Source organism: Oryzias latipes, chromosome 18 (genome assembly GCF_053564925.1).
Source record: "Oryzias latipes strain Hd-rR chromosome 18, Olatipes_Hd-rR_3.1".
Classification (NCBI taxonomy): Eukaryota; Metazoa; Chordata; class Actinopteri; order Beloniformes; family Adrianichthyidae; genus Oryzias; species Oryzias latipes.
Genome location: NC_136254.1, coordinates 29209934 through 29218816, shown reverse-complemented (window position 1 = coordinate 29218816; position 8883 = coordinate 29209934).

Here is an 8883-nt window from a genome sequence, read left to right as displayed (position 1 = left end):
GTCATCCTTCCACGAAGCACGTCTGCCTTTCATGAACTGCAAAGGCTTACCAGCAGTCTGTCCACAGGCTAAAAGAAAGAGAATAACTGACAATCAGGTTCATATATTTCTGTCAGCTGGTACATCAGACAGCTGTCTTTTAAATGGTTGGCATAACTGCGTGCAGAAAGGGCAGCACTGTTAACATATGGATCCTAAGAAAATCTGTTCAAACTAAAAGTATCTGTGGGTATTCACGTTGAGCCAGCATGGAGGCTGAGCGGCTTTAAATGATTTGTGCACAAAGACAAATTATTTTGAAACTCATCAGCTTTTTTTTCCCCCACGCATTAGAGTCACGCTGTCATCATGCAATTACAAAAAGCCTGTAGTTTGTATTTAATGGCCCTTTGATGACCTGCTAAGGTGGTGCAAGATACAACGCAGAGAAGCCCATCACCGATTTTCTTTAACATCGGAGCTTTGGTTTCAGGTTTGACGTTCTTTGAACTGTTGTAGCTCTTTAACAGTTTACGCAATTAACGTAATTCCAGCAGGTTCTGAAACGGAGAAAAGCCGCTTCGTATTGATATGCCACTCGCATGGCAAACGCATGGCGAAAATTGCAGAAACGGTTGACGAGTTACGGTAGTTCAAAGAAAGTGTTGTTTTGTGTCTCTGTTGACATCGCCAGTGTTAAAAGGGTTAAAAAGAACGGCAAAGCAGGAACCAACAGTTACAGAAGCAGAACAAAGGGTTGTGTGAAAGATTCTATTAAGAACTAGGAGTACTTTTTTTCAGAACTCCTCCTTTATGCTCCAGCGTTTTGGGTGATTACTCATCCAAATGTAATCCTTCTTAATGGTTGCCATTTTTGTATATGATTGTAGACGTTATATACGTATGCAATCAACCGGTTGGCACTTAGTTAAAAGGGACGCCATCAAATACATCTCTACCAAATCCGAGTCCCTGACTGGTCGTAGTTTGATTTGGTCTAACTTTTAACATCAGTTCATTGGCCAGAAACCTTGTACATAGAGCCCGAAAATGGTGGTACAAACTTAGGTAGCTATGTGTGAACAAGATAGTTGTTAATGCGGAAGCCCGAAATGGACGTTAACATCGACCACTCATTGAAAAGGGGCACTTAAACGTGCGTTGGCTAGGGCAGTGTGAACATACCTGTAACCCTTGTGCTATCCTAGGCACTTTAACATTGGGAGTTGGGTCATATAGACCCACTAGACAGTGCTCTGAACCTTTTTTCTTCAATGATTTGTGATCTTCACTGGTGTCCATGGATTACATGAAATCTTTCCACCTTTATCCACCTTTGTCATGGTAGGGAGAACACGTCAATGTGAGGGTGGGGTCATCTGAGATAGCACAAGGGTTAATTAAGGTCTTTGCCTTTCAAATTTCACTTCTGGAGCAGCTTCGTGTCATGTGAGAAGTGACATCATCGGTCTTCTAGGTTGTCCAGTTCCTACAATATACAACACATGTTGCCATGACAATGCAAAACTCCAAATCGTGCTGTGCACAAAACAAAACTCAAGAAAATGTGAATTAGATACATGGTTTTTGCCTGCATCTGTTTTATCTTTTAAATTTCAATCTGCTCTTCTTCAAGACGTGTTGGTCCGTCACTGAACTGAATCCATCCCATCATCCTGGTCCTTTTCTTTTGGGGTGAAGTCTACTGAGTGCTCGTCTATCACAGTGAGTGTGAAAGCGTCAGGTGAAAGCAACGTTTCCCCCGAAACAATGGTTTCACACGGGCCAACAATGGGGTCTGCTCGACCAGATGGCAGACTGCTCTGCCTCCTGATGAACGTAACCATCTCTCACCACATCCAGTTGGATAGCTGTGCATTTACTCATTTACCACTCTGGCTGCGACGTATCTGTCATCTTCGTCATTTGCAGTCGGGTGTGCAGATTGGTGGATGTGTCTGCTTTTTTGCAGATGACTCCAGGTTTAAAATAAATGTGTGATGACGTCTTTGTGTGTTTGTGTTACCCAGACAAAAGCCCAGCCGGACTCACGAGTGCGTGCCGCGCTGTAATGAGAGTGTCATTAGTTTAGCTGTGAGGCTCCTGCTCTGGTAACTAATAGATTCTCAGCCATATGCTCCGACAGGCTCCGCTGGTTACTCGTTCCCACCTCCATCAGGGTTTTGCTGCCGGAGAACTCCTCCGTCTCCCGGTGAGGAGGCTCCAGGAGTGGCTCAGGCCCTCTAGCTGCTGTGGGTCAGCTCCTCCGGCTGGTGTTTTTGGAGATCTGGCTGTTTCTCTGTTTCCTGTGATTTTTTGGCTCTTCAGTACCAACACAAAACAAATAACACATTTTTGAAGCAAAGTGTTTTTATTACAGCACAAATACTTGCATGAGAGCAAAAGATTTAATTTGAGAATAAATTATTATTTGATAAATAAGTCACAGGATAAAAAAAAACTGATTTAAAACAGTGTCACATTGTGAATAACAGCATTTTTAATTTCCTATAAATGTATCTAGGAATACCTCACTTTTTTATGTTTTTATTTCACACATAACTTTATTCTAAAGGGTTTTTTTATATTACCACTTGGGTCTGTTATGGCGAAGGGGAAAATGTATTAACTTTTTTACAAACACGACTTATGCCGTCAAATACAGATCGGTTTAGTGGGTTCAAATCCTTGCTTGGGTCCCTTTTGGACCACAAGGCGCATGTAAGCCACACAATAGTTAAATCATGTGTTGTCACTACACTACCCAGAATACCTATAGGGATCAAGCAGCAGGAGATTAGTCAGCGGTGTTGATGGGTAGTTTTTCTTGTGAGCTGTGTTGTTGTTCATGTCTTTTAGCTGCAATAATCAAAAAATGCAAAAAAATACTCTCACTTTATCATGTTGAAGCACAGTATCTGTCACTCCACCAGACTCCTGACTACAATACCCAAAAACCTCCAACAATCCATGAAGTGGCACGGCTTTGTAGTTTACCAAAGTCGTAAACATTTGCACAGATTTTTGAGCGCCATGTCCCACAGAAAATCTGTTCCAGCTCAGTAAACACAACCAAATTTATACATAAAACATGTTGATGATTTTTGAGAAGATAAATCGGCGTTGAAGGAAGGCTGTAAAAAGCTCTGCACACCCAGGTCTGTAACAACAATGGGATTTCAACAAAATAATTTCTCAGCAAATAAAGCATTTAATGTGAAAATAACCAGTTGGGTTTTGTCATATATATCAGCATTTGGTTAAATCTTCTTTTTCTGCAAACTCTTGTTAAGCAGATGTCCGTGTTCACAGAAGCTGGACATGATGGTTGCTTTGAATTGGATATTTGTTTTTAACCCTTCAAAACCAAAGCTGTCTCCGGCAAGAAAAGGCACGGTCTTTGAACTACCGTAACTCTTCGACCATTTACGCGATTCCAGCAGATTATGACGCAGAGATAAGTAGCTTTGTACAAAGCTTTCAAAGTGGACATCAGCTGATTTTCTCAGCTTCAGGAGGCATTGGAATGCATCGCGTGTTGTTTAAGTTTCCTCTATGACCTGTCACTTGCAGCATGCCCGCAGATAAAAAAAATGTTCACGAACATTTTTGCTCTACAGTCACACTGAGCGATCTACAACCTAGATATTTTATGTTGGGCACCTGCGTACCCCATACACGTTTGGCCATTTTGTGACTAAGGCTTTCACAAACTGCCAACAAATCACTAACTACTGAACTTGTGAGTTCTTGTGTGTGTGGGAGCGCCACGGTCCTTTACCTAACCTCACTTGTTGTACAAAACTGTCCAGACGAGTTTATGTTAAAATTTTACATTTTCTAACCCAAACCAAACAAGTTTATATCTATGATAGTAGGATTGAAACACCAAAATAGCCCAATTTTTACTTTTAATTTTGTAATAACAAAAGCTGAGCTCCTTCCTTTGCGCTGTGATCTGTCTCCTGCTGTGGTGGAACCCGTCGTGTTTCCCACATGAATGAGCGAGTCATTTGCTCACAACAAAAGACTGCTGGAAAGATTCAGAAAAATCTGTCAATTACTAAGATTTCCGAGAATAAAAAAAGCAACATTTTTTAAAGGAAAGCAAAGAGTTTCTACTTTTGTTTGCTTTTTTTGTTTTCACCATCATTATGTTTAATAAAATATGCTGTCACCGTGACAAATATGTGGCGCTAATTCCAGACAGAAACCTCCGACGATTGTTCTGCAGAGAAAATCTTATGTCAAGTGAAAATATGTTTTAGTTTCTAAACTGCTGTAATTGTCAGACCCTTGTGGTGATGCAACAGAGTGGTAACGCTGCTTTAAAAAGGTTTCAAAGTGCACGCCGTCTAAAGGCACAGAATTACCCTGTTTGGTTATTCTGTGCACCTCTTCGCTACTGCCTTTTCAGAATAAAAGTTTAAAAAATGGGTGATGCATTAATCCTCCAGTAATGTTGACCTTTGGAGCAAACAGGACCACCGCTCAGAGTGCATCTTGTTCTGGGGGCCTCTCTCGTCCTTTCTATACACATCGAAAACCTGCAAGAAGAATTAAAAGCGTCATTTCTTCCAGAGAAAAGCAAAAAGTGCCTGGAAAAGACAATGTGTGACCTATCTTGTAGGCTTCACTGGGAGCTGACCTGTTTCCTCCATTCAGGCTGGAAATGGAAATAGGTTGTTAGCCCATTGCTGATGGGTCCCCACAGGACATGAGCTGTTATAGATTTTTAAAGAGACTGGCACTCGGGGAAGGATGACAAAACCGTCACCTCTGATCCTTTAGAAAAATGAGCAGGAAAACTGGTCTATTTACCTGATTTCCGGGCTTTTGGACTTTTTATTTGTTCATCAGGAAAGGTTAATCCTGAAATGAACAACATGTGGCACTTTTTCATGTTTTCTCATGTCCATACCTACAGGACTTCACAACCATCTGTTCTGTAACCCTTGTGCTATCCTAGGAACTTTAACATTGGGAGTTGGGTCATCTGGACCCACTAGACAGTGTGCTGAACCTTATTCTCCAATGATTTGTGATCTTCACTGGTGTCCATGGATTACATGAAATCTTTCCACCTTTATCCACCTTTGTCATGGTAGGGAGAACACGTCAATGTAAGGGTGGGGTCATCTAAGATAGCACAAGGGTTAAACCATCTCTGGAGCTTCTTCACACCTGAGGCCTTGTCCAGAACGCCAAACCTCTACTCTACTTGTTTCATTTGAGTAAAACTCTAAAGGCATTTCCTCATTTCATTCTTTTTTTTTGTTTTTTTCAGAGAAAAAACAATTTTAGTCTCTCTGGGCTTCATTTTAGCATAACTCAGATCTTTAGAGGGACGTTACCCAGATATGCTCCAAAACTGAACCCACCCACATGTACAGTCTACGTGGAAATAAACAGTTTTCATTGGTCGTCCAGGTAAGTGAAAAAGTTGTAACACTCAGCATTAAATGAGAGTATTTACAAAATTAATTAGGGTTGTACCTTCTGTCTTAAATGTATGTGTTTGTTTCTTTTTCTCAATTTATTTCAAACACTTCAACACGACACACTGATGTTTCCCAGTTACGTTGTTATTTTTGAAATGTACATATATACAAAAAAACCACCCTTTGTTGAAACCATCACCCAATTACACCTAATCTTTAAATTATTTACACAGAGTTTGTTTGGCGTCTTTAGTCTCTCAGGACAAAGCAGTCTCAAACATTTGTAGGGCCTGTGACGATCCATCCGCGTGCAGATGGACAACAGCTTCTTACCAGATTCGCTTATTGATATCGTAACACTTTCCAATAAAAGGGAAGGCCTTCTGAAGATTGGCAGAAAGATTTAGTATACCCGTCAGCTTGTATCCAGAAAACAATCCGTTCCTGAAGCGGCAGTGATCGCGTCACACAGAAAGTTTGTCTCTCCTCCCTCCCCTCTTGGCTCCGTCTTCCCCTCTTTTGTGCTGTCATTTAATCAACCACACACCTGAGTAACCGGAAGTCACCGTCAGGAAGTCTCTTGGCCGCCTTAATTGTAGTCGTTTAAACGTATGCCAAAACCAAATACATACAAATCCAACTATTATAATGTGCTCACCTGAAAACTAAACAATTAAAAACTGGACCATTAATATTGGTGGCTAATTTGGAAAGCATTTACTTTTTTTTATCCCAACAGCGATATGACAATCCTATATTTGTGTGGCAATGCTACAAAGTATAACATATTTAACCCTTGTGCTATCCTATGACCCCACCCTTAGATTGACGTGTTCTCCCTACCATGACAAAGGTGGATAAAGGTGGAAAGATTTCATGTAATCCATGGACACCAGTGAAGATCAAAACTCATTGAAGAAAAAAAGTTCAGACCACTGTCTAGTGGGTCTAGATGACCCAACTCCCAACGTTAAAGTGCCTAGGATAGCACAAGGGTTACAAGAGAAACTTATTAGATTTTCAGAGGCTGTTTCTGGTTTTAAAAATATTTAACGAAATATTGTCTTAAACAGGAATTAGTCAGATTTAAACTGTTTTTATTGGTTAAATGCTTTTATTTTGATTTATAATCACGCAGACAGTCTTATTAAGTGTTTGACTCTATGACTTTTAGTTTTCATTTATTTACATGCATGTACTCCCAATTTCCCTATGGACCCCCCCCATACCACCACTCCATATCTCTGCCCATCCATTTCAGGTTTACTATGAGCATCACCACATCTGCTCCAGAGGGGCCTTTCCAAGAAATTACACATTATCACCCTTCACTCTGACGCAGACGTGTCGGAGCATTTATCACACCTATCAGGACGCGTCATCAACATATGATCTCATCACCTATCTCTGGAGGGTGGGGGAGGAAGAGTGCAGTGACTGCCAAACCTCTACGTGCATCTGTCAACTCTACACACACACACACACACACACACACACACACACATTTCCATACTAACCACAGACAGCAAATCTGCCTCCCCCTCCTGGGCTCCTCCTCCTCCTCCCGCTGGTTGAGCATGACTCCCATGAATCCCGTTTAATTGAACAGGCCTCATCATTTGCACTGCGCCCCACCACTCCTCACACCTCCCCCCACCACCACCCCCATAATCAGTTCTGAGAGGTCTCTTGTTTCCGCCACCGTTTCCGCTCGAGAGACACCCAGCGCTGTGTGAGACTGTTTGGAGCAGATTGGGTGAGTTAAGAGAGGAGGATAAAAGCACCAATGCGAATCATCTTGTTGACACAGACTCGAAAGCGTGAGAGATGAGGAGGCGGCGCACTCTGACAGGCACTGACTGACAAGTCTGCCTCTAAGTGTTGTTTATAGTCAAGGTAAGGTGGAGCTCTTTTCCCCAAAGTAAAAGGAAGTAACTTTTTGAAAAGGAAACAGTCATTTCTCACTTCCCTTTTTTTCCCCTCATCGTTTAATGAAAAAATCTTATTTCCAGTCAAAACCCACTCCGATGAAAATTGAGTTATTGGTGTTTTTAATGTGTTCTTCTGGCTTTTTTTCAGAGAAATGTAAGTTTAAGTTAAATTTCTGGGTATTTCTTTATTCAAATCCTTGTAAATCAGGAGCAGACCAAAAAAATGCTGTTTGAAGAAGATTGTCTTGGTAACGCAGAAAAAATTCCCTGGGCTCCATTCAGATCCACTTGCAGACAAATAGATCCATGTATAAAATAGATCTTTGTTTGTTCATCTGCCTCAAAACTGTACGGCTGGATAGCTCCAATATTGCTCTATATTTTTGTTGCACTAGTAGGTTGCCCTGCGACAGACTGGCGACCTGTCCAGGATGTCCCCTGCTTTTGCCCAACAGTGGCCGTGATAGGCTCCCGCAGCCCCGTGACCGCAAAAGGGACAAAACGGCTTAGAAGATGAATGAATGGTATGTTGGCGGTGTGAGGAGCTATATGCTAGCGGGAGAGTGTGTAAACAGAGAGCTCTCAGCAACAGGGAGGAAAAGGGGCTTGTGTAACCCTTGTGCTTTCCTAAGCACTTTAACAGTGGGAGTTGGGTCATCTAGAGCAGTGTTTTTCAACCATTTTTTGAGCCACGGCACACTTTAACCTTTTTTTTTTTTTTTTTTTTTTTTTTTTTTTTCTAACTTGTCCTGTCCAACAGCTAGGCAAACAGATGAGAGCTGAGGGCCTCTTGTGTTGGACATATTTTATTCTAACAAGAGGGGTTATTCATCTTCAGACAAACCAAAGGTATGTCTGAATAAACCCCTTTTGTAATTGAGGCCAAACTTTATTAATTTCAATCATGTTTGAAAATCTTTGGTGTTGGACCGGACGGAAAAGGAAAGAGGGGAACAAGAGAGAGGGACGTTAGAGAGAGGGGGGGGTAGGAGGGTGATAATAGGAGGGGAAGGGGGGTAAGACCATGAAGCAGCATAGAGCAGACAGGTTTACTGGTTGTTTATCGTTACGGTACGGTTCAAATGTAGTACAAAAAGGGCGGGGCCTGTTCACACACACTCAAATATTATCAACACACCTGCTAGCCGCAGAAATGTCCACATGTCAACATGCACACAAAACAGATAGTGTTCACGAACGCATACCTATGCCTTTAAACCAACTAGTGTGAAATCTTTCATTCATTCAATCATGCAAACTATTAGTGCAAAGGTGAGCTAACACCTGTGCTCAGGTGAGTGTTTATGTTCTTCTAAAATGGATGGTGGAATGTGAAAAGAAGGAGGAGGAGCGCCCAGCCACCCCCACACCCATACCCCCGCCGCAGCAGCAGCGGCAGCCGGAATTCCCCCAGCGCCACACGGGAACAGGCAGGGAACAACCGCCCCCCGGGCGACCAAGACCGCCACCCAGGCCAGGGCCAGCAGGACCGCCGCGAGGCCCCCAGAGCCAGAGAGCAGGGAGGCACGGGG